This window comes from Lissotriton vulgaris, chromosome 10, assembly GCF_964263255.1.
Source record: "Lissotriton vulgaris chromosome 10, aLisVul1.2, whole genome shotgun sequence".
NCBI lineage: Eukaryota > Metazoa > Chordata > Amphibia > Caudata > Salamandridae > Lissotriton > Lissotriton vulgaris.
Window position 1 is genome coordinate 536,079,327 of NC_141698.1, and position 22,840 is coordinate 536,102,166.

At 47.4% G+C, this 22,840-nt stretch overlaps 41 non-coding genes across 41 annotated transcripts; all 41 read left to right on the plus strand.

The window, feature by feature from the left end:
- The first annotated feature begins 51 nt into the window (after window positions 1–51).
- Window positions 52–124, plus strand: TRNAV-UAC (transfer RNA valine (anticodon UAC)). The gene has a single exon. It is a non-coding gene; the product is annotated as a tRNA-Val (tRNA).
- A 405-nt stretch (window positions 125–529) lies between these two features.
- On the plus strand, window positions 530–601 carry TRNAP-AGG (transfer RNA proline (anticodon AGG)). The gene has a single exon. It is a non-coding gene; the product is annotated as a tRNA-Pro (tRNA).
- A 385-nt stretch (window positions 602–986) lies between these two features.
- Window positions 987–1,059, plus strand: TRNAV-AAC (transfer RNA valine (anticodon AAC)). The gene has a single exon. It is a non-coding gene; the product is annotated as a tRNA-Val (tRNA).
- Window positions 1,060–1,352: 293 nt separating this feature from the next.
- Window positions 1,353–1,464, plus strand: TRNAL-CAA (transfer RNA leucine (anticodon CAA)). Its single transcript has 2 exons — window positions 1,353–1,390; window positions 1,419–1,464. It is a non-coding gene; the product is annotated as a tRNA-Leu (tRNA).
- A 932-nt stretch (window positions 1,465–2,396) lies between these two features.
- TRNAP-CGG (transfer RNA proline (anticodon CGG)) lies at window positions 2,397–2,468 on the plus strand. Its single transcript has one exon. It is a non-coding gene; the product is annotated as a tRNA-Pro (tRNA).
- Window positions 2,469–2,853: 385 nt separating this feature from the next.
- TRNAV-UAC (transfer RNA valine (anticodon UAC)) lies at window positions 2,854–2,926 on the plus strand. The gene has a single exon. It is a non-coding gene; the product is annotated as a tRNA-Val (tRNA).
- Window positions 2,927–3,331: 405 nt separating this feature from the next.
- Window positions 3,332–3,403, plus strand: TRNAP-AGG (transfer RNA proline (anticodon AGG)). The gene has a single exon. It is a non-coding gene; the product is annotated as a tRNA-Pro (tRNA).
- Window positions 3,404–3,788: 385 nt separating this feature from the next.
- Window positions 3,789–3,861, plus strand: TRNAV-AAC (transfer RNA valine (anticodon AAC)). The gene has a single exon. It is a non-coding gene; the product is annotated as a tRNA-Val (tRNA).
- A 293-nt stretch (window positions 3,862–4,154) lies between these two features.
- On the plus strand, window positions 4,155–4,266 carry TRNAL-CAA (transfer RNA leucine (anticodon CAA)). The gene is made up of 2 exons: window positions 4,155–4,192; window positions 4,221–4,266. It is a non-coding gene; the product is annotated as a tRNA-Leu (tRNA).
- Window positions 4,267–5,198: 932 nt separating this feature from the next.
- On the plus strand, window positions 5,199–5,270 carry TRNAP-CGG (transfer RNA proline (anticodon CGG)). The gene has a single exon. It is a non-coding gene; the product is annotated as a tRNA-Pro (tRNA).
- A 385-nt stretch (window positions 5,271–5,655) lies between these two features.
- TRNAV-UAC (transfer RNA valine (anticodon UAC)) lies at window positions 5,656–5,728 on the plus strand. Its single transcript has one exon. It is a non-coding gene; the product is annotated as a tRNA-Val (tRNA).
- Window positions 5,729–6,133: 405 nt separating this feature from the next.
- On the plus strand, window positions 6,134–6,205 carry TRNAP-AGG (transfer RNA proline (anticodon AGG)). Its single transcript has one exon. It is a non-coding gene; the product is annotated as a tRNA-Pro (tRNA).
- A 386-nt stretch (window positions 6,206–6,591) lies between these two features.
- Window positions 6,592–6,664, plus strand: TRNAV-AAC (transfer RNA valine (anticodon AAC)). The gene has a single exon. It is a non-coding gene; the product is annotated as a tRNA-Val (tRNA).
- Window positions 6,665–6,957: 293 nt separating this feature from the next.
- Window positions 6,958–7,069, plus strand: TRNAL-CAA (transfer RNA leucine (anticodon CAA)). Its single transcript has 2 exons — window positions 6,958–6,995; window positions 7,024–7,069. It is a non-coding gene; the product is annotated as a tRNA-Leu (tRNA).
- Window positions 7,070–8,001: 932 nt separating this feature from the next.
- TRNAP-CGG (transfer RNA proline (anticodon CGG)) lies at window positions 8,002–8,073 on the plus strand. Its single transcript has one exon. It is a non-coding gene; the product is annotated as a tRNA-Pro (tRNA).
- Window positions 8,074–8,458: 385 nt separating this feature from the next.
- Window positions 8,459–8,531, plus strand: TRNAV-UAC (transfer RNA valine (anticodon UAC)). The gene has a single exon. It is a non-coding gene; the product is annotated as a tRNA-Val (tRNA).
- A 405-nt stretch (window positions 8,532–8,936) lies between these two features.
- On the plus strand, window positions 8,937–9,008 carry TRNAP-AGG (transfer RNA proline (anticodon AGG)). Its single transcript has one exon. It is a non-coding gene; the product is annotated as a tRNA-Pro (tRNA).
- A 385-nt stretch (window positions 9,009–9,393) lies between these two features.
- Window positions 9,394–9,466, plus strand: TRNAV-AAC (transfer RNA valine (anticodon AAC)). The gene has a single exon. It is a non-coding gene; the product is annotated as a tRNA-Val (tRNA).
- A 293-nt stretch (window positions 9,467–9,759) lies between these two features.
- TRNAL-CAA (transfer RNA leucine (anticodon CAA)) lies at window positions 9,760–9,871 on the plus strand. The gene is made up of 2 exons: window positions 9,760–9,797; window positions 9,826–9,871. It is a non-coding gene; the product is annotated as a tRNA-Leu (tRNA).
- Window positions 9,872–10,803: 932 nt separating this feature from the next.
- On the plus strand, window positions 10,804–10,875 carry TRNAP-CGG (transfer RNA proline (anticodon CGG)). Its single transcript has one exon. It is a non-coding gene; the product is annotated as a tRNA-Pro (tRNA).
- A 385-nt stretch (window positions 10,876–11,260) lies between these two features.
- TRNAV-UAC (transfer RNA valine (anticodon UAC)) lies at window positions 11,261–11,333 on the plus strand. The gene has a single exon. It is a non-coding gene; the product is annotated as a tRNA-Val (tRNA).
- A 405-nt stretch (window positions 11,334–11,738) lies between these two features.
- TRNAP-AGG (transfer RNA proline (anticodon AGG)) lies at window positions 11,739–11,810 on the plus strand. Its single transcript has one exon. It is a non-coding gene; the product is annotated as a tRNA-Pro (tRNA).
- A 385-nt stretch (window positions 11,811–12,195) lies between these two features.
- TRNAV-AAC (transfer RNA valine (anticodon AAC)) lies at window positions 12,196–12,268 on the plus strand. Its single transcript has one exon. It is a non-coding gene; the product is annotated as a tRNA-Val (tRNA).
- A 293-nt stretch (window positions 12,269–12,561) lies between these two features.
- Window positions 12,562–12,673, plus strand: TRNAL-CAA (transfer RNA leucine (anticodon CAA)). The gene is made up of 2 exons: window positions 12,562–12,599; window positions 12,628–12,673. It is a non-coding gene; the product is annotated as a tRNA-Leu (tRNA).
- Window positions 12,674–13,605: 932 nt separating this feature from the next.
- Window positions 13,606–13,677, plus strand: TRNAP-CGG (transfer RNA proline (anticodon CGG)). The gene has a single exon. It is a non-coding gene; the product is annotated as a tRNA-Pro (tRNA).
- Window positions 13,678–14,062: 385 nt separating this feature from the next.
- Window positions 14,063–14,135, plus strand: TRNAV-UAC (transfer RNA valine (anticodon UAC)). The gene has a single exon. It is a non-coding gene; the product is annotated as a tRNA-Val (tRNA).
- A 405-nt stretch (window positions 14,136–14,540) lies between these two features.
- TRNAP-AGG (transfer RNA proline (anticodon AGG)) lies at window positions 14,541–14,612 on the plus strand. Its single transcript has one exon. It is a non-coding gene; the product is annotated as a tRNA-Pro (tRNA).
- Window positions 14,613–14,997: 385 nt separating this feature from the next.
- Window positions 14,998–15,070, plus strand: TRNAV-AAC (transfer RNA valine (anticodon AAC)). The gene has a single exon. It is a non-coding gene; the product is annotated as a tRNA-Val (tRNA).
- Window positions 15,071–15,363: 293 nt separating this feature from the next.
- Window positions 15,364–15,475, plus strand: TRNAL-CAA (transfer RNA leucine (anticodon CAA)). Its single transcript has 2 exons — window positions 15,364–15,401; window positions 15,430–15,475. It is a non-coding gene; the product is annotated as a tRNA-Leu (tRNA).
- A 932-nt stretch (window positions 15,476–16,407) lies between these two features.
- TRNAP-CGG (transfer RNA proline (anticodon CGG)) lies at window positions 16,408–16,479 on the plus strand. The gene has a single exon. It is a non-coding gene; the product is annotated as a tRNA-Pro (tRNA).
- Window positions 16,480–16,864: 385 nt separating this feature from the next.
- TRNAV-UAC (transfer RNA valine (anticodon UAC)) lies at window positions 16,865–16,937 on the plus strand. The gene has a single exon. It is a non-coding gene; the product is annotated as a tRNA-Val (tRNA).
- Window positions 16,938–17,342: 405 nt separating this feature from the next.
- TRNAP-AGG (transfer RNA proline (anticodon AGG)) lies at window positions 17,343–17,414 on the plus strand. The gene has a single exon. It is a non-coding gene; the product is annotated as a tRNA-Pro (tRNA).
- Window positions 17,415–17,799: 385 nt separating this feature from the next.
- Window positions 17,800–17,872, plus strand: TRNAV-AAC (transfer RNA valine (anticodon AAC)). The gene has a single exon. It is a non-coding gene; the product is annotated as a tRNA-Val (tRNA).
- Window positions 17,873–18,165: 293 nt separating this feature from the next.
- TRNAL-CAA (transfer RNA leucine (anticodon CAA)) lies at window positions 18,166–18,277 on the plus strand. Its single transcript has 2 exons — window positions 18,166–18,203; window positions 18,232–18,277. It is a non-coding gene; the product is annotated as a tRNA-Leu (tRNA).
- Window positions 18,278–19,209: 932 nt separating this feature from the next.
- Window positions 19,210–19,281, plus strand: TRNAP-CGG (transfer RNA proline (anticodon CGG)). The gene has a single exon. It is a non-coding gene; the product is annotated as a tRNA-Pro (tRNA).
- Window positions 19,282–19,666: 385 nt separating this feature from the next.
- Window positions 19,667–19,739, plus strand: TRNAV-UAC (transfer RNA valine (anticodon UAC)). Its single transcript has one exon. It is a non-coding gene; the product is annotated as a tRNA-Val (tRNA).
- Window positions 19,740–20,144: 405 nt separating this feature from the next.
- On the plus strand, window positions 20,145–20,216 carry TRNAP-AGG (transfer RNA proline (anticodon AGG)). The gene has a single exon. It is a non-coding gene; the product is annotated as a tRNA-Pro (tRNA).
- A 386-nt stretch (window positions 20,217–20,602) lies between these two features.
- On the plus strand, window positions 20,603–20,675 carry TRNAV-AAC (transfer RNA valine (anticodon AAC)). The gene has a single exon. It is a non-coding gene; the product is annotated as a tRNA-Val (tRNA).
- A 293-nt stretch (window positions 20,676–20,968) lies between these two features.
- Window positions 20,969–21,080, plus strand: TRNAL-CAA (transfer RNA leucine (anticodon CAA)). Its single transcript has 2 exons — window positions 20,969–21,006; window positions 21,035–21,080. It is a non-coding gene; the product is annotated as a tRNA-Leu (tRNA).
- A 932-nt stretch (window positions 21,081–22,012) lies between these two features.
- Window positions 22,013–22,084, plus strand: TRNAP-CGG (transfer RNA proline (anticodon CGG)). The gene has a single exon. It is a non-coding gene; the product is annotated as a tRNA-Pro (tRNA).
- A 385-nt stretch (window positions 22,085–22,469) lies between these two features.
- TRNAV-UAC (transfer RNA valine (anticodon UAC)) lies at window positions 22,470–22,542 on the plus strand. The gene has a single exon. It is a non-coding gene; the product is annotated as a tRNA-Val (tRNA).
- Window positions 22,543–22,840: the final 298 nt, after the last annotated feature.

Here is a 22,840-nt window from a genome sequence, read left to right on the forward strand (position 1 = left end):
TCTGTGCGTTCCAACCCAATACACGCCAACAAGATTCCTGAGGTAGTGTCTGTTTCTGTAGTGTAGTGGTTATCACGTTCGCCTTACACGCGAAAGGTCCCTGGTTCGAGACCGGGCAGAAATGCAGCTTGCTGTTTTTCACAGTGTTTGCATTTACTGGCTCACTTTATAGAAAAGCTGAGATAATAGAGGCTGTCTATTCCTCACCAGCCTGACGTAGTGTGCTCCAGAGATCTCAGTGACAGCTCGAAAAGAGAAGTGACGATAGCTTGCGCCATTCGCTTGCTCGCACTTTGCTCTGTAGGGTGGGCCTACTTCATGAAAGCAAGGCATGAGAGAAGAAATGCTTCTCTTGTCCTCACCACGAGCAGACACTTAAAGCAAACAAACTGTCTGAAGGACAGAGGCTTTTTAATTTCTTGTTTGATGACGGTCATGGAAAAGACAGCAATCATATTGCAGAACAGAGCAGCATGTACTGGCTAGCTGCCACTAACCCCTGGAGCCGTGTCAGAGGTGACTCTTGCGTGGCTCGTTGGTCTAGGGGTATGATTCTCGCTTAGGGTGCGAGAGGTCCCGGGTTCAAATCCCGGACGAGCCCTTTTTAGAGGTAAACATACAAACCCTACTAAAAAAGCACTATGCCTGACTATTTCTCGTTATACTGGGTGCATTGTTGCACAACATATTTCTAACCTCAGAAGAAAAATGGATCACCATGCTTTATCTGCCTACCTGCTTAGTCTCAGTGTGTCCCAGGTGATGCTTTCCCAAGCTGTACTCGCTGGCATTTAGGCATCAGATATTTGCCTGTCGATGCCTGCACAAGTGAGTTTTGAATACGTCTAATTGCAAGCATGTTGGATGATATCTCTGAGGTTTTCACACTTGTTCTGCACATTCTGAGCCGCTGCTGATACAGCAGAATAGAAGTAGGGTGAAGACTTGAGAGAAACTTTCCTCTAACAGTAGAAAGCACCAAGGTAGTTTCTGTAGTGTAGTGGTCATCACGTTCGCCTAACACGCGAAAGGTCCCCGGTTCGAGACGGGGCAGAAACACTGTGCATTGGATGCTTTTTTTGTGCACACTCTAAAACCTTATTATCTCAATGCAAGTTTAAGAAGAGGTGGTCTTTGAACACGGTGAGCCGCGAGAATTTTTTTTTACCTTTGCAGACGAAACAAAGTTATCTCCATCGATCATCTGGGGGTTGTTCTTGGGCCTATTTTTATTTTGTGTGAGCTATGTTGTATTGTTGGGGCCTTTACACCTGTGACATTTCTGTGAACGTTGTAAGTGGAAACGTTGGCAGGTGCAGACAGAAAAGTCAGAACTAAGCACACCCTGAGCCGTCAGGATGGCCGAGTGGTCTAAGGCGCCAGACTCAAGAGAGCTTGATCTTCAGTGATGCTGAGCCTTCTGGTCTCCTCATGGAGGCGTGGGTTCAAATCCCACTTCTGACAGGTCCCTTTTACACCCTTAAGTCTTCCTAATTTTTGCAGTGCATTCCCCACACACACCACAATATTTGCGGGAACCTGTAGTAAATAAAGAGAAATCCACCAGGCTGGGCCCTCAATCACAATTCCATGTATTTCTGAAAGTGACACCGCAGGCACACCTTCCATTACATTTGCAATCCATCACAGTAACTGCCTTGCTGGGTTTCGAAATAAGCAGTTGATCCCATCATTTGTTGTGAGGCTCTCCTGCCACCTTTTTGGCAGAGAAGGCACTGTCCCTGCAACAACACAGGCAGACATGTTCAACAGGGCTTCCTGGTTATGTGGGAGGAGCAGATTGCCAATGGTCCCCCCTTGAAAATTCTAATTTACATAAGGAAGACAGAGAGGTAGCTGGTAGTAGGCACTACACACGGACATTGCACTCCCTCTTGTGATTTGCAGCCAATTCTAGATTGAGGCAGGAGGAAAGGAGGAGACTCGCCCAACAATGGCCATACTGGGAAGTCAGCCACTCTGGGTCTCCCAGGTGAATGTTTCAGGCCTGTGAGCCACTCATATAAATCTCGCCTGATCGAGCCTGATCGAGCGCTGAGCGGGCGCGTTTGAATCCAAATATCAAACACCTCTTTCTCAGGCGCAAGAAATGGTGGGCCCTTCATTGCTTCTGGTGTGGAAGTCTATGGAGCAAGGGTCCAGGACTTGCAGAGGAGTACAAGTGCCAGAAAGTGCTTGCTGTTCTCATCTGTGCCTTTTTACTGCTCACTGGCCGATAGGAGATTGGCTGCCCCCTTCCTTGCTGGAGTGAAAAAACAACAACTTGAGAGAAAACATGACTTTGTGTGGCTCACTTATAGGGAGACGAGCCAAATAGCCCTGCTGTTTTCTGAAAGACGCTTCAGTAATTGTTCAAAATGTCTCCTGGCCACTCAGGCTCGTTGGTCTAGGGGTATGATTCTCGCTTCGGGTGCGAGAGGTCCCGGGTTCAAATCCCGGACGAGCCCATCCTGTGGAAGTTTTCAGGCTGCTTGTCATATAGGAGCCTTTCTTCTTTTCAATGCTATAAGACGCTGTGTATGTCGAGAAGGTTCCTTACCCTGCACGCTATTTTCCACTTTTGACATGATAAAGGAGTGCAGGACTTCCTTGCAACTGCTTTTCTGGGCTGGACCAGCAGTGTAGGAACATTACATGCAAAGAGTTTTTCTAGTGTCATTTCAGGATATGGTTTCAAAATCGCCTCTTGGGGAAAAAAGTGGTCCTCATTCCTGTCTTCCAAAGAAAGAGAGACCGGGTAAGGAGAGCCCAACTTTGAGCTTCAAGGACGTTGGCCCTTAGTCTGTGCGTTCCAACCCAATACACGCCAACAAGATTCCTGAGGTAGTGTCTGTTTCTGTAGTGTAGTGGTTATCACGTTCGCCTTACACGCGAAAGGTCCCTGGTTCGAGACCGGGCAGAAATGCAGCTTGCTGTTTTTCACAGTGTTTGCATTTACTGGCTCACTTTATAGAAAAGCTGAGATAATAGAGGCTGTCTATTCCTCACCAGCCTGACGTAGTGTGCTCCAGAGATCTCAGTGACAGCTCGAAAAGAGAAGTGACGATAGCTTGCGCCATTCGCTTGCTCGCACTTTGCTCTGTAGGGTGGGCCTACTTCATGAAAGCAAGGCATGAGAGAAGAAATGCTTCTCTTGTCCTCACCACGAGCAGACACTTAAAGCAAACAAACTGTCTGAAGGACAGAGGCTTTTTAATTTCTTGTTTGATGACGGTCATGGAAAAGACAGCAATCATATTGCAGAACAGAGCAGCATGTACTGGCTAGCTGCCACTAACCCCTGGAGCCGTGTCAGAGGTGACTCTTGCGTGGCTCGTTGGTCTAGGGGTATGATTCTCGCTTAGGGTGCGAGAGGTCCCGGGTTCAAATCCCGGACGAGCCCTTTTTAGAGGTAAACATACAAACCCTACTAAAAAAGCACTATGCCTGACTATTTCTCGTTATACTGGGTGCATTGTTGCACAACATATTTCTAACCTCAGAAGAAAAATGGATCACCATGCTTTATCTGCCTACCTGCTTAGTCTCAGTGTGTCCCAGGTGATGCTTTCCCAAGCTGTACTCGCTGGCATTTAGGCATCAAATATTTGCCTGTCGATGCCTGCACAAGTGAGTTTTGAATACGTCTAATTGCAAGCATGTTGGATGATATCTCTGAGGTTTTCACACTTGTTCTGCATATTCTGAGCCGCTGCTGATACAGCAGAATAGAAGTAGGGTGAAGACTTGAGAGAAACTTTCCTCTAACAGTAGAAAGCACCAAGGTAGTTTCTGTAGTGTAGTGGTCATCACGTTCACCTAACACGCGAAAGGTCCCCGGTTCGAGACGGGGCAGAAACACTGTGCATTGGATGCTTTTTTTGTGCACACTCTAAAACCTTATTATCTCAATGCAAGTTTAAGAAGAGGTGGTCTTTGAACACGGTGAGCCGCGAGAATTTTTTTTTACCTTTGCAGACGAAACAAAGTTATCTCCATCGATCATCTGGGGGTTGTTCTTGGGCCTATTTTTATTTTGTGTGAGCTATGTTGTATTGTTGGGGCCTTTACACCTGTGACATTTCTGTGAACGTTGTAAGTGGAAACGTTGGCAGGTGCAGACAGAAAAGTCAGAACTAAGCACACCCTGAGCCGTCAGGATGGCCGAGTGGTCTAAGGCGCCAGACTCAAGAGAGCTTGATCTTCAGTGATGCTGAGCCTTCTGGTCTCCTCATGGAGGCGTGGGTTCAAATCCCACTTCTGACAGGTCCCTTTTACACCCTTAAGTCTTCCTAATTTTTGCAGTGCATTCCCCACACACACCACAATATTTGCGGGAACCTGTAGTAAATAAAGAGAAATCCACCAGGCTGGGCCCTCAATCACAATTCCATGTATTTCTGAAAGTGACACCGCAGGCACACCTTCCATTACATTTGCAATCCATCACAGTAACTGCCTTGCTGGGTTTCGAAATAAGCAGTTGATCCCATCATTTGTTGTGAGGCTCTCCTGCCACCTTTTGGGCAGAGAAGGCACTGTCCCTGCAACAACACAGGCAGACATGTTCAACAGGGCTTCCTGGTTATGTGGGAGGAGCAGATTGCCAATGGTCCCCCCTTGAAAATTCTAATTTACATAAGGAAGACAGAGAGGTAGCTGGTAGTAGGCACTACACACGGACATTGCACTCCCTCTTGTGATTTGCAGCCAATTCTAGATTGAGGCAGGAGGAAAGGAGGAGACTCGCCCAACAATGGCCATACTGGGAAGTCAGCCACTCTGGGTCTCCCAGGTGAATGTTTCAGGCCTGTGAGCCACTCATATAAATCTCGCCTGATCGAGCCTGATCGAGCGCTGAGCGAGCGCGTTTGAATCCAAATATCAAACACCTCTTTCTCAGGCGCAAGAAATGGTGGGCCCTTCATTGCTTCTGGTGTGGAAGTCTATGGAGCAAGGGTCCAGGACTTGCAGAGGAGTACAAGTGCCAGAAAGTGCTTGCTGTTCTCATCTGTGCCTTTTTACTGCTCACTGGCCGATAGGAGATTGGCTGCCCCCTTCCTTGCTGGAGTGAAAAAACAACAACTTGAGAGAAAACATGACTTTGTGTGGCTCACTTATAGGGAGACGAGCCAAATAGCCCTGCTGTTTTCTGAAAGACGCTTCAGTAATTGTTCAAAATGTCTCCTGGCCACTCAGGCTCGTTGGTCTAGGGGTATGATTCTCGCTTCGGGTGCGAGAGGTCCCGGGTTCAAATCCCGGACGAGCCCATCCTGTGGAAGTTTTCAGGCTGCTTGTCATATAGGAGCCTTTCTTCTTTTCAATGCTATAAGACGCTGTGTATGTCGAGAAGGTTCCTTACCCTGCACGCTATTTTCCACTTTTGACATGATAAAGGAGTGCAGGACTTCCTTGCAACTGCTTTTCTGGGCTGGACCAGCAGTGTAGGAACATTACATGCAAAGAGTTTTTCTAGTGTCATTTCAGGATATGGTTTCAAAATCGCCTCTTGGGGAAAAAAGTGGTCCTCATTCCTGTCTTCCAAAGAAAGAGAGACCGGGTAAGGAGAGCCCAACTTTGAGCTTCAAGGACGTTGGCCCTTAGTCTGTGCGTTCCAACCCAATACACGCCAACAAGATTCCTGAGGTAGTGTCTGTTTCTGTAGTGTAGTGGTTATCACGTTCGCCTTACACGCGAAAGGTCCCTGGTTCGAGACCGGGCAGAAATGCAGCTTGCTGTTTTTCACAGTGTTTGCATTTACTGGCTCACTTTATAGAAAAGCTGAGATAATAGAGGCTGTCTATTCCTCACCAGCCTGACGTAGTGTGCTCCAGAGATCTCAGTGACAGCTCGAAAAGAGAAGTGACGATAGCTTGCGCCATTCGCTTGCTCGCACTTTGCTCTGTAGGGTGGGCCTACTTCATGAAAGCAAGGCATGAGAGAAGAAATGCTTCTCTTGTCCTCACCACGAGCAGACACTTAAAGCAAACAAACTGTCTGAAGGACAGAGGCTTTTTAATTTCTTGTTTGATGACGGTCATGGAAAAGACAGCAATCATATTGCAGAACAGAGCAGCATGTACTGGCTAGCTGCCACTAACCCCTGGAGCCGTGTCAGAGGTGACTCTTGCGTGGCTCGTTGGTCTAGGGGTATGATTCTCGCTTAGGGTGCGAGAGGTCCCGGGTTCAAATCCCGGACGAGCCCTTTTTTAGAGGTAAACATACAAACCCTACTAAAAAAGCACTATGCCTGACTATTTCTCGTTATACTGGGTGCATTGTTGCACAACATATTTCTAACCTCAGAAGAAAAATGGATCACCATGCTTTATCTGCCTACCTGCTTAGTCTCAGTGTGTCCCAGGTGATGCTTTCCCAAGCTGTACTCGCTGGCATTTAGGCATCAAATATTTGCCTGTCGATGCCTGCACAAGTGAGTTTTGAATACGTCTAATTGCAAGCATGTTGGATGATATCTCTGAGGTTTTCACACTTGTTCTGCATATTCTGAGCCGCTGCTGATACAGCAGAATAGAAGTAGGGTGAAGACTTGAGAGAAACTTTCCTCTAACAGTAGAAAGCACCAAGGTAGTTTCTGTAGTGTAGTGGTCATCACGTTCACCTAACACGCGAAAGGTCCCCGGTTCGAGACGGGGCAGAAACACTGTGCATTGGATGCTTTTTTTGTGCACACTCTAAAACCTTATTATCTCAATGCAAGTTTAAGAAGAGGTGGTCTTTGAACACGGTGAGCCGCGAGAATTTTTTTTTACCTTTGCAGACGAAACAAAGTTATCTCCATCGATCATCTGGGGGTTGTTCTTGGGCCTATTTTTATTTTGTGTGAGCTATGTTGTATTGTTGGGGCCTTTACACCTGTGACATTTCTGTGAACGTTGTAAGTGGAAACGTTGGCAGGTGCAGACAGAAAAGTCAGAACTAAGCACACCCTGAGCCGTCAGGATGGCCGAGTGGTCTAAGGCGCCAGACTCAAGAGAGCTTGATCTTCAGTGATGCTGAGCCTTCTGGTCTCCTCATGGAGGCGTGGGTTCAAATCCCACTTCTGACAGGTCCCTTTTACACCCTTAAGTCTTCCTAATTTTTGCAGTGCATTCCCCACACACACCACAATATTTGCGGGAACCTGTAGTAAATAAAGAGAAATCCACCAGGCTGGGCCCTCAATCACAATTCCATGTATTTCTGAAAGTGACACCGCAGGCACACCTTCCATTACATTTGCAATCCATCACAGTAACTGCCTTGCTGGGTTTCGAAATAAGCAGTTGATCCCATCATTTGTTGTGAGGCTCTCCTGCCACCTTTTTGGCAGAGAAGGCACTGTCCCTGCAACAACACAGGCAGACATGTTCAACAGGGCTTCCTGGTTATGTGGGAGGAGCAGATTGCCAATGGTCCCCCCTTGAAAATTCTAATTTACATAAGGAAGACAGAGAGGTAGCTGGTAGTAGGCACTACACACGGACATTGCACTCCCTCTTGTGATTTGCAGCCAATTCTAGATTGAGGCAGGAGGAAAGGAGGAGACTCGCCCAACAATGGCCATACTGGGAAGTCAGCCACTCTGGGTCTCCCAGGTGAATGTTTCAGGCCTGTGAGCCACTCATATAAATCTCGCCTGATCGAGCCTGATCGAGCGCTGAGCGGGCGCGTTTGAATCCAAATATCAAACACCTCTTTCTCAGGCGCAAGAAATGGTGGGCCCTTCATTGCTTCTGGTGTGGAAGTCTATGGAGCAAGGGTCCAGGACTTGCAGAGGAGTACAAGTGCCAGAAAGTGCTTGCTGTTCTCATCTGTGCCTTTTTACTGCTCACTGGCCGATAGGAGATTGGCTGCCCCCTTCCTTGCTGGAGTGAAAAAACAACAACTTGAGAGAAAACATGACTTTGTGTGGCTCACTTATAGGGAGACGAGCCAAATAGCCCTGCTGTTTTCTGAAAGACGCTTCAGTAATTGTTCAAAATGTCTCCTGGCCACTCAGGCTCGTTGGTCTAGGGGTATGATTCTCGCTTCGGGTGCGAGAGGTCCCGGGTTCAAATCCCGGACGTGCCCATCCTGTGGAAGTTTTCAGGCTGCTTGTCATATAGGAGCCTTTCTTCTTTTCAATGCTATAAGACGCTGTGTATGTCGAGAAGGTTCCTTACCCTGCACGCTATTTTCCACTTTTGACATGATAAAGGAGTGCAGGACTTCCTTGCAACTGCTTTTCTGGGCTGGACCAGCAGTGTAGGAACATTACATGCAAAGAGTTTTTCTAGTGTCATTTCAGGATATGGTTTCAAAATCGCCTCTTGGGGAAAAAAGTGGTCCTCATTCCTGTCTTCCAAAGAAAGAGAGACCGGGTAAGGAGAGCCCAACTTTGAGCTTCAAGGACGTTGGCCCTTAGTCTGTGCGTTCCAACCCAATACACGCCAACAAGATTCCTGAGGTAGTGTCTGTTTCTGTAGTGTAGTGGTTATCACGTTCGCCTTACACGCGAAAGGTCCCTGGTTCGAGACCGGGCAGAAATGCAGCTTGCTGTTTTTCACAGTGTTTGCATTTACTGGCTCACTTTATAGAAAAGCTGAGATAATAGAGGCTGTCTATTCCTCACCAGCCTGACGTAGTGTGCTCCAGAGATCTCAGTGACAGCTCGAAAAGAGAAGTGACGATAGCTTGCGCCATTCGCTTGCTCGCACTTTGCTCTGTAGGGTGGGCCTACTTCATGAAAGCAAGGCATGAGAGAAGAAATGCTTCTCTTGTCCTCACCACGAGCAGACACTTAAAGCAAACAAACTGTCTGAAGGACAGAGGCTTTTTAATTTCTTGTTTGATGACGGTCATGGAAAAGACAGCAATCATATTGCAGAACAGAGCAGCATGTACTGGCTAGCTGCCACTAACCCCTGGAGCCGTGTCAGAGGTGACTCTTGCGTGGCTCGTTGGTCTAGGGGTATGATTCTCGCTTAGGGTGCGAGAGGTCCCGGGTTCAAATCCCGGACGAGCCCTTTTTAGAGGTAAACATACAAACCCTACTAAAAAAGCACTATGCCTGACTATTTCTCGTTATACTGGGTGCATTGTTGCACAACATATTTCTAACCTCAGAAGAAAAATGGATCACCATGCTTTATCTGCCTACCTGCTTAGTCTCAGTGTGTCCCAGGTGATGCTTTCCCAAGCTGTACTCGCTGGCATTTAGGCATCAGATATTTGCCTGTCGATGCCTGCACAAGTGAGTTTTGAATACGTCTAATTGCAAGCATGTTGGATGATATCTCTGAGGTTTTCACACTTGTTCTGCACATTCTGAGCCGCTGCTGATACAGCAGAATAGAAGTAGGGTGAAGACTTGAGAGAAACTTTCCTCTAACAGTAGAAAGCACCAAGGTAGTTTCTGTAGTGTAGTGGTCATCACGTTCGCCTAACACGCGAAAGGTCCCCGGTTCGAGACGGGGCAGAAACACTGTGCATTGGATGCTTTTTTTGTGCACACTCTAAAACCTTATTATCTCAATGCAAGTTTAAGAAGAGGTGGTCTTTGAACACGGTGAGCCGCGAGAATTTTTTTTTACCTTTGCAGACGAAACAAAGTTATCTCCATCGATCATCTGGGGGTTGTTCTTGGGCCTATTTTTATTTTGTGTGAGCTATGTTGTATTGTTGGGGCCTTTACACCTGTGACATTTCTGTGAACGTTGTAAGTGGAAACGTTGGCAGGTGCAGACAGAAAAGTCAGAACTAAGCACACCCTGAGCCGTCAGGATGGCCGAGTGGTCTAAGGCGCCAGACTCAAGAGAGCTTGATCTTCAGTGATGCTGAGCCTTCTGGTCTCCTCATGGAGGCGTGGGTTCAAATCCCACTTCTGACAGGTCCCTTTTACACCCTTAAGTCTTCCTAATTTTTGCAGTGCATTCCCCACACACACCACAATATTTGCGGGAACCTGTAGTAAATAAAGAGAAATCCACCAGGCTGGGCCCTCAATCACAATTCCATGTATTTCTGAAAGTGACACCGCAGGCACACCTTCCATTACATTTGCAATCCATCACAGTAACTGCCTTGCTGGGTTTCGAAATAAGCAGTTGATCCCATCATTTGTTGTGAGGCTCTCCTGCCACCTTTTTGGCAGAGAAGGCACTGTCCCTGCAACAACACAGGCAGACATGTTCAACAGGGCTTCCTGGTTATGTGGGAGGAGCAGATTGCCAATGGTCCCCCCTTGAAAATTCTAATTTACATAAGGAAGACAGAGAGGTAGCTGGTAGTAGGCACTACACACGGACATTGCACTCCCTCTTGTGATTTGCAGCCAATTCTAGATTGAGGCAGGAGGAAAGGAGGAGACTCGCCCAACAATGGCCATACTGGGAAGTCAGCCACTCTGGGTCTCCCAGGTGAATGTTTCAGGCCTGTGAGCCACTCATATAAATCTCGCCTGATCGAGCCTGATCGAGCGCTGAGCGGGCGCGTTTGAATCCAAATATCAAACACCTCTTTCTCAGGCGCAAGAAATGGTGGGCCCTTCATTGCTTCTGGTGTGGAAGTCTATGGAGCAAGGGTCCAGGACTTGCAGAGGAGTACAAGTGCCAGAAAGTGCTTGCTGTTCTCATCTGTGCCTTTTTACTGCTCACTGGCCGATAGGAGATTGGCTGCCCCCTTCCTTGCTGGAGTGAAAAAACAACAACTTGAGAGAAAACATGACTTTGTGTGGCTCACTTATAGGGAGACGAGCCAAATAGCCCTGCTGTTTTCTGAAAGACGCTTCAGTAATTGTTCAAAATGTCTCCTGGCCACTCAGGCTCGTTGGTCTAGGGGTATGATTCTCGCTTCGGGTGCGAGAGGTCCCGGGTTCAAATCCCGGACGAGCCCATCCTGTGGAAGTTTTCAGGCTGCTTGTCATATAGGAGCCTTTCTTCTTTTCAATGCTATAAGACGCTGTGTATGTCGAGAAGGTTCCTTACCCTGCACGCTATTTTCCACTTTTGACATGATAAAGGAGTGCAGGACTTCCTTGCAACTGCTTTTCTGGGCTGGACCAGCAGTGTAGGAACATTACATGCAAAGAGTTTTTCTAGTGTCATTTCAGGATATGGTTTCAAAATCGCCTCTTGGGGAAAAAAGTGGTCCTCATTCCTGTCTTCCAAAGAAAGAGAGACCGGGTAAGGAGAGCCCAACTTTGAGCTTCAAGGACGTTGGCCCTTAGTCTGTGCGTTCCAACCCAATACACGCCAACAAGATTCCTGAGGTAGTGTCTGTTTCTGTAGTGTAGTGGTTATCACGTTCGCCTTACACGCGAAAGGTCCCTGGTTCGAGACCGGGCAGAAATGCAGCTTGCTGTTTTTCACAGTGTTTGCATTTACTGGCTCACTTTATAGAAAAGCTGAGATAATAGAGGCTGTCTATTCCTCACCAGCCTGACGTAGTGTGCTCCAGAGATCTCAGTGACAGCTCGAAAAGAGAAGTGACGATAGCTTGCGCCATTCGCTTGCTCGCACTTTGCTCTGTAGGGTGGGCCTACTTCATGAAAGCAAGGCATGAGAGAAGAAATGCTTCTCTTGTCCTCACCACGAGCAGACACTTAAAGCAAACAAACTGTCTGAAGGACAGAGGCTTTTTAATTTCTTGTTTGATGACGGTCATGGAAAAGACAGCAATCATATTGCAGAACAGAGCAGCATGTACTGGCTAGCTGCCACTAACCCCTGGAGCCGTGTCAGAGGTGACTCTTGCGTGGCTCGTTGGTCTAGGGGTATGATTCTCGCTTAGGGTGCGAGAGGTCCCGGGTTCAAATCCCGGACGAGCCCTTTTTAGAGGTAAACATACAAACCCTACTAAAAAAGCACTATGCCTGACTATTTCTCGTTATACTGGGTGCATTGTTGCACAACATATTTCTAACCTCAGAAGAAAAATGGATCACCATGCTTTATCTGCCTACCTGCTTAGTCTCAGTGTGTCCCAGGTGATGCTTTCCCAAGCTGTACTCGCTGGCATTTAGGCATCAAATATTTGCCTGTCGATGCCTGCACAAGTGAGTTTTGAATACGTCTAATTGCAAGCATGTTGGATGATATCTCTGAGGTTTTCACACTTGTTCTGCATATTCTGAGCCGCTGCTGATACAGCAGAATAGAAGTAGGGTGAAGACTTGAGAGAAACTTTCCTCTAACAGTAGAAAGCACCAAGGTAGTTTCTGTAGTGTAGTGGTCATCACGTTCACCTAACACGCGAAAGGTCCCCGGTTCGAGACGGGGCAGAAACACTGTGCATTGGATGCTTTTTTTGTGCACACTCTAAAACCTTATTATCTCAATGCAAGTTTAAGAAGAGGTGGTCTTTGAACACGGTGAGCCGCGAGAATTTTTTTTTACCTTTGCAGACGAAACAAAGTTATCTCCATCGATCATCTGGGGGTTGTTCTTGGGCCTATTTTTATTTTGTGTGAGCTATGTTGTATTGTTGGGGCCTTTACACCTGTGACATTTCTGTGAACGTTGTAAGTGGAAACGTTGGCAGGTGCAGACAGAAAAGTCAGAACTAAGCACACCCTGAGCCGTCAGGATGGCCGAGTGGTCTAAGGCGCCAGACTCAAGAGAGCTTGATCTTCAGTGATGCTGAGCCTTCTGGTCTCCTCATGGAGGCGTGGGTTCAAATCCCACTTCTGACAGGTCCCTTTTACACCCTTAAGTCTTCCTAATTTTTGCAGTGCATTCCCCACACACACCACAATATTTGCGGGAACCTGTAGTAAATAAAGAGAAATCCACCAGGCTGGGCCCTCAATCACAATTCCATGTATTTCTGAAAGTGACACCGCAGGCACACCTTCCATTACATTTGCAATCCATCACAGTAACTGCCTTGCTGGGTTTCGAAATAAGCAGTTGATCCCATCATTTGTTGTGAGGCTCTCCTGCCACCTTTTGGGCAGAGAAGGCACTGTCCCTGCAACAACACAGGCAGACATGTTCAACAGGGCTTCCTGGTTATGTGGGAGGAGCAGATTGCCAATGGTCCCCCCTTGAAAATTCTAATTTACATAAGGAAGACAGAGAGGTAGCTGGTAGTAGGCACTACACACGGACATTGCACTCCCTCTTGTGATTTGCAGCCAATTCTAGATTGAGGCAGGAGGAAAGGAGGAGACTCGCCCAACAATGGCCATACTGGGAAGTCAGCCACTCTGGGTCTCCCAGGTGAATGTTTCAGGCCTGTGAGCCACTCATATAAATCTCGCCTGATCGAGCCTGATCGAGCGCTGAGCGAGCGCGTTTGAATCCAAATATCAAACACCTCTTTCTCAGGCGCAAGAAATGGTGGGCCCTTCATTGCTTCTGGTGTGGAAGTCTATGGAGCAAGGGTCCAGGACTTGCAGAGGAGTACAAGTGCCAGAAAGTGCTTGCTGTTCTCATCTGTGCCTTTTTACTGCTCACTGGCCGATAGGAGATTGGCTGCCCCCTTCCTTGCTGGAGTGAAAAAACAACAACTTGAGAGAAAACATGACTTTGTGTGGCTCACTTATAGGGAGACGAGCCAAATAGCCCTGCTGTTTTCTGAAAGACGCTTCAGTAATTGTTCAAAATGTCTCCTGGCCACTCAGGCTCGTTGGTCTAGGGGTATGATTCTCGCTTCGGGTGCGAGAGGTCCCGGGTTCAAATCCCGGACGTGCCCATCCTGTGGAAGTTTTCAGGCTGCTTGTCATATAGGAGCCTTTCTTCTTTTCAATGCTATAAGACGCTGTGTATGTCGAGAAGGTTCCTTACCCTGCACGCTATTTTCCACTTTTGACATGATAAAGGAGTGCAGGACTTCCTTGCAACTGCTTTTCTGGGCTGGACCAGCAGTGTAGGAACATTACATGCAAAGAGTTTTTCTAGTGTCATTTCAGGATATGGTTTCAAAATCGCCTCTTGGGGAAAAAAGTGGTCCTCATTCCTGTCTTCCAAAGAAAGAGAGACCGGGTAAGGAGAGCCCAACTTTGAGCTTCAAGGACGTTGGCCCTTAGTCTGTGCGTTCCAACCCAATACACGCCAACAAGATTCCTGAGGTAGTGTCTGTTTCTGTAGTGTAGTGGTTATCACGTTCGCCTTACACGCGAAAGGTCCCTGGTTCGAGACCGGGCAGAAATGCAGCTTGCTGTTTTTCACAGTGTTTGCATTTACTGGCTCACTTTATAGAAAAGCTGAGATAATAGAGGCTGTCTATTCCTCACCAGCCTGACGTAGTGTGCTCCAGAGATCTCAGTGACAGCTCGAAAAGAGAAGTGACGATAGCTTGCGCCATTCGCTTGCTCGCACTTTGCTCTGTAGGGTGGGCCTACTTCATGAAAGCAAGGCATGAGAGAAGAAATGCTTCTCTTGTCCTCACCACGAGCAGACACTTAAAGCAAACAAACTGTCTGAAGGACAGAGGCTTTTTAATTTCTTGTTTGATGACGGTCATGGAAAAGACAGCAATCATATTGCAGAACAGAGCAGCATGTACTGGCTAGCTGCCACTAACCCCTGGAGCCGTGTCAGAGGTGACTCTTGCGTGGCTCGTTGGTCTAGGGGTATGATTCTCGCTTAGGGTGCGAGAGGTCCCGGGTTCAAATCCCGGACGAGCCCTTTTTAGAGGTAAACATACAAACCCTACTAAAAAAGCACTATGCCTGACTATTTCTCGTTATACTGGGTGCATTGTTGCACAACATATTTCTAACCTCAGAAGAAAAATGGATCACCATGCTTTATCTGCCTACCTGCTTAGTCTCAGTGTGTCCCAGGTGATGCTTTCCCAAGCTGTACTCGCTGGCATTTAGGCATCAGATATTTGCCTGTCGATGCCTGCACAAGTGAGTTTTGAATACGTCTAATTGCAAGCATGTTGGATGATATCTCTGAGGTTTTCACACTTGTTCTGCACATTCTGAGCCGCTGCTGATACAGCAGAATAGAAGTAGGGTGAAGACTTGAGAGAAACTTTCCTCTAACAGTAGAAAGCACCAAGGTAGTTTCTGTAGTGTAGTGGTCATCACGTTCGCCTAACACGCGAAAGGTCCCCGGTTCGAGACGGGGCAGAAACACTGTGCATTGGATGCTTTTTTTGTGCACACTCTAAAACCTTATTATCTCAATGCAAGTTTAAGAAGAGGTGGTCTTTGAACACGGTGAGCCGCGAGAATTTTTTTTTACCTTTGCAGACGAAACAAAGTTATCTCCATCGATCATCTGGGGGTTGTTCTTGGGCCTATTTTTATTTTGTGTGAGCTATGTTGTATTGTTGGGGCCTTTACACCTGTGACATTTCTGTGAACGTTGTAAGTGGAAACGTTGGCAGGTGCAGACAGAAAAGTCAGAACTAAGCACACCCTGAGCCGTCAGGATGGCCGAGTGGTCTAAGGCGCCAGACTCAAGAGAGCTTGATCTTCAGTGATGCTGAGCCTTCTGGTCTCCTCATGGAGGCGTGGGTTCAAATCCCACTTCTGACAGGTCCCTTTTACACCCTTAAGTCTTCCTAATTTTTGCAGTGCATTCCCCACACACACCACAATATTTGCGGGAACCTGTAGTAAATAAAGAGAAATCCACCAGGCTGGGCCCTCAATCACAATTCCATGTATTTCTGAAAGTGACACCGCAGGCACACCTTCCATTACATTTGCAATCCATCACAGTAACTGCCTTGCTGGGTTTCGAAATAAGCAGTTGATCCCATCATTTGTTGTGAGGCTCTCCTGCCACCTTTTTGGCAGAGAAGGCACTGTCCCTGCAACAACACAGGCAGACATGTTCAACAGGGCTTCCTGGTTATGTGGGAGGAGCAGATTGCCAATGGTCCCCCCTTGAAAATTCTAATTTACATAAGGAAGACAGAGAGGTAGCTGGTAGTAGGCACTACACACGGACATTGCACTCCCTCTTGTGATTTGCAGCCAATTCTAGATTGAGGCAGGAGGAAAGGAGGAGACTCGCCCAACAATGGCCATACTGGGAAGTCAGCCACTCTGGGTCTCCCAGGTGAATGTTTCAGGCCTGTGAGCCACTCATATAAATCTCGCCTGATCGAGCCTGATCGAGCGCTGAGCGGGCGCGTTTGAATCCAAATATCAAACACCTCTTTCTCAGGCGCAAGAAATGGTGGGCCCTTCATTGCTTCTGGTGTGGAAGTCTATGGAGCAAGGGTCCAGGACTTGCAGAGGAGTACAAGTGCCAGAAAGTGCTTGCTGTTCTCATCTGTGCCTTTTTACTGCTCACTGGCCGATAGGAGATTGGCTGCCCCCTTCCTTGCTGGAGTGAAAAAACAACAACTTGAGAGAAAACATGACTTTGTGTGGCTCACTTATAGGGAGACGAGCCAAATAGCCCTGCTGTTTTCTGAAAGACGCTTCAGTAATTGTTCAAAATGTCTCCTGGCCACTCAGGCTCGTTGGTCTAGGGGTATGATTCTCGCTTCGGGTGCGAGAGGTCCCGGGTTCAAATCCCGGACGAGCCCATCCTGTGGAAGTTTTCAGGCTGCTTGTCATATAGGAGCCTTTCTTCTTTTCAATGCTATAAGACGCTGTGTATGTCGAGAAGGTTCCTTACCCTGCACGCTATTTTCCACTTTTGACATGATAAAGGAGTGCAGGACTTCCTTGCAACTGCTTTTCTGGGCTGGACCAGCAGTGTAGGAACATTACATGCAAAGAGTTTTTCTAGTGTCATTTCAGGATATGGTTTCAAAATCGCCTCTTGGGGAAAAAAGTGGTCCTCATTCCTGTCTTCCAAAGAAAGAGAGACCGGGTAAGGAGAGCCCAACTTTGAGCTTCAAGGACGTTGGCCCTTAGTCTGTGCGTTCCAACCCAATACACGCCAACAAGATTCCTGAGGTAGTGTCTGTTTCTGTAGTGTAGTGGTTATCACGTTCGCCTTACACGCGAAAGGTCCCTGGTTCGAGACCGGGCAGAAATGCAGCTTGCTGTTTTTCACAGTGTTTGCATTTACTGGCTCACTTTATAGAAAAGCTGAGATAATAGAGGCTGTCTATTCCTCACCAGCCTGACGTAGTGTGCTCCAGAGATCTCAGTGACAGCTCGAAAAGAGAAGTGACGATAGCTTGCGCCATTCGCTTGCTCGCACTTTGCTCTGTAGGGTGGGCCTACTTCATGAAAGCAAGGCATGAGAGAAGAAATGCTTCTCTTGTCCTCACCACGAGCAGACACTTAAAGCAAACAAACTGTCTGAAGGACAGAGGCTTTTTAATTTCTTGTTTGATGACGGTCATGGAAAAGACAGCAATCATATTGCAGAACAGAGCAGCATGTACTGGCTAGCTGCCACTAACCCCTGGAGCCGTGTCAGAGGTGACTCTTGCGTGGCTCGTTGGTCTAGGGGTATGATTCTCGCTTAGGGTGCGAGAGGTCCCGGGTTCAAATCCCGGACGAGCCCTTTTTAGAGGTAAACATACAAACCCTACTAAAAAAGCACTATGCCTGACTATTTCTCGTTATACTGGGTGCATTGTTGCACAACATATTTCTAACCTCAGAAGAAAAATGGATCACCATGCTTTATCTGCCTACCTGCTTAGTCTCAGTGTGTCCCAGGTGATGCTTTCCCAAGCTGTACTCGCTGGCATTTAGGCATCAAATATTTGCCTGTCGATGCCTGCACAAGTGAGTTTTGAATACGTCTAATTGCAAGCATGTTGGATGATATCTCTGAGGTTTTCACACTTGTTCTGCATATTCTGAGCCGCTGCTGATACAGCAGAATAGAAGTAGGGTGAAGACTTGAGAGAAACTTTCCTCTAACAGTAGAAAGCACCAAGGTAGTTTCTGTAGTGTAGTGGTCATCACGTTCACCTAACACGCGAAAGGTCCCCGGTTCGAGACGGGGCAGAAACACTGTGCATTGGATGCTTTTTTTGTGCACACTCTAAAACCTTATTATCTCAATGCAAGTTTAAGAAGAGGTGGTCTTTGAACACGGTGAGCCGCGAGAATTTTTTTTTACCTTTGCAGACGAAACAAAGTTATCTCCATCGATCATCTGGGGGTTGTTCTTGGGCCTATTTTTATTTTGTGTGAGCTATGTTGTATTGTTGGGGCCTTTACACCTGTGACATTTCTGTGAACGTTGTAAGTGGAAACGTTGGCAGGTGCAGACAGAAAAGTCAGAACTAAGCACACCCTGAGCCGTCAGGATGGCCGAGTGGTCTAAGGCGCCAGACTCAAGAGAGCTTGATCTTCAGTGATGCTGAGCCTTCTGGTCTCCTCATGGAGGCGTGGGTTCAAATCCCACTTCTGACAGGTCCCTTTTACACCCTTAAGTCTTCCTAATTTTTGCAGTGCATTCCCCACACACACCACAATATTTGCGGGAACCTGTAGTAAATAAAGAGAAATCCACCAGGCTGGGCCCTCAATCACAATTCCATGTATTTCTGAAAGTGACACCGCAGGCACACCTTCCATTACATTTGCAATCCATCACAGTAACTGCCTTGCTGGGTTTCGAAATAAGCAGTTGATCCCATCATTTGTTGTGAGGCTCTCCTGCCACCTTTTGGGCAGAGAAGGCACTGTCCCTGCAACAACACAGGCAGACATGTTCAACAGGGCTTCCTGGTTATGTGGGAGGAGCAGATTGCCAATGGTCCCCCCTTGAAAATTCTAATTTACATAAGGAAGACAGAGAGGTAGCTGGTAGTAGGCACTACACACGGACATTGCACTCCCTCTTGTGATTTGCAGCCAATTCTAGATTGAGGCAGGAGGAAAGGAGGAGACTCGCCCAACAATGGCCATACTGGGAAGTCAGCCACTCTGGGTCTCCCAGGTGAATGTTTCAGGCCTGTGAGCCACTCATATAAATCTCGCCTGATCGAGCCTGATCGAGCGCTGAGCGGGCGCGTTTGAATCCAAATATCAAACACCTCTTTCTCAGGCGCAAGAAATGGTGGGCCCTTCATTGCTTCTGGTGTGGAAGTCTATGGAGCAAGGGTCCAGGACTTGCAGAGGAGTACAAGTGCCAGAAAGTGCTTGCTGTTCTCATCTGTGCCTTTTTACTGCTCACTGGCCGATAGGAGATTGGCTGCCCCCTTCCTTGCTGGAGTGAAAAAACAACAACTTGAGAGAAAACATGACTTTGTGTGGCTCACTTATAGGGAGACGAGCCAAATAGCCCTGCTGTTTTCTGAAAGACGCTTCAGTAATTGTTCAAAATGTCTCCTGGCCACTCAGGCTCGTTGGTCTAGGGGTATGATTCTCGCTTCGGGTGCGAGAGGTCCCGGGTTCAAATCCCGGACGAGCCCATCCTGTGGAAGTTTTCAGGCTGCTTGTCATATAGGAGCCTTTCTTCTTTTCAATGCTATAAGACGCTGTGTATGTCGAGAAGGTTCCTTACCCTGCACGCTATTTTCCACTTTTGACATGATAAAGGAGTGCAGGACTTCCTTGCAACTGCTTTTCTGGGCTGGACCAGCAGTGTAGGAACATTACATGCAAAGAGTTTTTCTAGTGTCATTTCAGGATATGGTTTCAAAATCGCCTCTTGGGGAAAAAAGTGGTCCTCATTCCTGTCTTCCAAAGAAAGAGAGACCGGGTAAGGAGAGCCCAACTTTGAGCTTCAAGGACGTTGGCCCTTAGTCTGTGCGTTCCAACCCAATACACGCCAACAAGATTCCTGAGGTAGTGTCTGTTTCTGTAGTGTAGTGGTTATCACGTTCGCCTTACACGCGAAAGGTCCCTGGTTCGAGACCGGGCAGAAATGCAGCTTGCTGTTTTTCACAGTGTTTGCATTTACTGGCTCACTTTATAGAAAAGCTGAGATAATAGAGGCTGTCTATTCCTCACCAGCCTGACGTAGTGTGCTCCAGAGATCTCAGTGACAGCTCGAAAAGAGAAGTGACGATAGCTTGCGCCATTCGCTTGCTCGCACTTTGCTCTGTAGGGTGGGCCTACTTCATGAAAGCAAGGCATGAGAGAAGAAATGCTTCTCTTGTCCTCACCACGAGCAGACACTTAAAGCAAACAAACTGTCTGAAGGACAGAGGCTTTTTAATTTCTTGTTTGATGACGGTCATGGAAAAGACAGCAATCATATTGCAGAACAGAGCAGCATGTACTGGCTAGCTGCCACTAACCCCTGGAGCCGTGTCAGAGGTGACTCTTGCGTGGCTCGTTGGTCTAGGGGTATGATTCTCGCTTAGGGTGCGAGAGGTCCCGGGTTCAAATCCCGGACGAGCCCTTTTTTAGAGGTAAACATACAAACCCTACTAAAAAAGCACTATGCCTGACTATTTCTCGTTATACTGGGTGCATTGTTGCACAACATATTTCTAACCTCAGAAGAAAAATGGATCACCATGCTTTATCTGCCTACCTGCTTAGTCTCAGTGTGTCCCAGGTGATGCTTTCCCAAGCTGTACTCGCTGGCATTTAGGCATCAAATATTTGCCTGTCGATGCCTGCACAAGTGAGTTTTGAATACGTCTAATTGCAAGCATGTTGGATGATATCTCTGAGGTTTTCACACTTGTTCTGCATATTCTGAGCCGCTGCTGATACAGCAGAATAGAAGTAGGGTGAAGACTTGAGAGAAACTTTCCTCTAACAGTAGAAAGCACCAAGGTAGTTTCTGTAGTGTAGTGGTCATCACGTTCACCTAACACGCGAAAGGTCCCCGGTTCGAGACGGGGCAGAAACACTGTGCATTGGATGCTTTTTTTGTGCACACTCTAAAACCTTATTATCTCAATGCAAGTTTAAGAAGAGGTGGTCTTTGAACACGGTGAGCCGCGAGAATTTTTTTTTACCTTTGCAGACGAAACAAAGTTATCTCCATCGATCATCTGGGGGTTGTTCTTGGGCCTATTTTTATTTTGTGTGAGCTATGTTGTATTGTTGGGGCCTTTACACCTGTGACATTTCTGTGAACGTTGTAAGTGGAAACGTTGGCAGGTGCAGACAGAAAAGTCAGAACTAAGCACACCCTGAGCCGTCAGGATGGCCGAGTGGTCTAAGGCGCCAGACTCAAGAGAGCTTGATCTTCAGTGATGCTGAGCCTTCTGGTCTCCTCATGGAGGCGTGGGTTCAAATCCCACTTCTGACAGGTCCCTTTTACACCCTTAAGTCTTCCTAATTTTTGCAGTGCATTCCCCACACACACCACAATATTTGCGGGAACCTGTAGTAAATAAAGAGAAATCCACCAGGCTGGGCCCTCAATCACAATTCCATGTATTTCTGAAAGTGACACCGCAGGCACACCTTCCATTACATTTGCAATCCATCACAGTAACTGCCTTGCTGGGTTTCGAAATAAGCAGTTGATCCCATCATTTGTTGTGAGGCTCTCCTGCCACCTTTTTGGCAGAGAAGGCACTGTCCCTGCAACAACACAGGCAGACATGTTCAACAGGGCTTCCTGGTTATGTGGGAGGAGCAGATTGCCAATGGTCCCCCCTTGAAAATTCTAATTTACATAAGGAAGACAGAGAGGTAGCTGGTAGTAGGCACTACACACGGACATTGCACTCCCTCTTGTGATTTGCAGCCAATTCTAGATTGAGGCAGGAGGAAAGGAGGAGACTCGCCCAACAATGGCCATACTGGGAAGTCAGCCACTCTGGGTCTCCCAGGTGAATGTTTCAGGCCTGTGAGCCACTCATATAAATCTCGCCTGATCGAGCCTGATCGAGCGCTGAGCGGGCGCGTTTGAATCCAAATATCAAACACCTCTTTCTCAGGCGCAAGAAATGGTGGGCCCTTCATTGCTTCTGGTGTGGAAGTCTATGGAGCAAGGGTCCAGGACTTGCAGAGGAGTACAAGTGCCAGAAAGTGCTTGCTGTTCTCATCTGTGCCTTTTTACTGCTCACTGGCCGATAGGAGATTGGCTGCCCCCTTCCTTGCTGGAGTGAAAAAACAACAACTTGAGAGAAAACATGACTTTGTGTGGCTCACTTATAGGGAGACGAGCCAAATAGCCCTGCTGTTTTCTGAAAGACGCTTCAGTAATTGTTCAAAATGTCTCCTGGCCACTCAGGCTCGTTGGTCTAGGGGTATGATTCTCGCTTCGGGTGCGAGAGGTCCCGGGTTCAAATCCCGGACGTGCCCATCCTGTGGAAGTTTTCAGGCTGCTTGTCATATAGGAGCCTTTCTTCTTTTCAATGCTATAAGACGCTGTGTATGTCGAGAAGGTTCCTTACCCTGCACGCTATTTTCCACTTTTGACATGATAAAGGAGTGCAGGACTTCCTTGCAACTGCTTTTCTGGGCTGGACCAGCAGTGTAGGAACATTACATGCAAAGAGTTTTTCTAGTGTCATTTCAGGATATGGTTTCAAAATCGCCTCTTGGGGAAAAAAGTGGTCCTCATTCCTGTCTTCCAAAGAAAGAGAGACCGGGTAAGGAGAGCCCAACTTTGAGCTTCAAGGACGTTGGCCCTTAGTCTGTGCGTTCCAACCCAATACACGCCAACAAGATTCCTGAGGTAGTGTCTGTTTCTGTAGTGTAGTGGTTATCACGTTCGCCTTACACGCGAAAGGTCCCTGGTTCGAGACCGGGCAGAAATGCAGCTTGCTGTTTTTCACAGTGTTTGCATTTACTGGCTCACTTTATAGAAAAGCTGAGATAATAGAGGCTGTCTATTCCTCACCAGCCTGACGTAGTGTGCTCCAGAGATCTCAGTGACAGCTCGAAAAGAGAAGTGACGATAGCTTGCGCCATTCGCTTGCTCGCACTTTGCTCTGTAGGGTGGGCCTACTTCATGAAAGCAAGGCATGAGAGAAGAAATGCTTCTCTTGTCCTCACCACGAGCAGACACTTAAAGCAAACAAACTGTCTGAAGGACAGAGGCTTTTTAATTTCTTG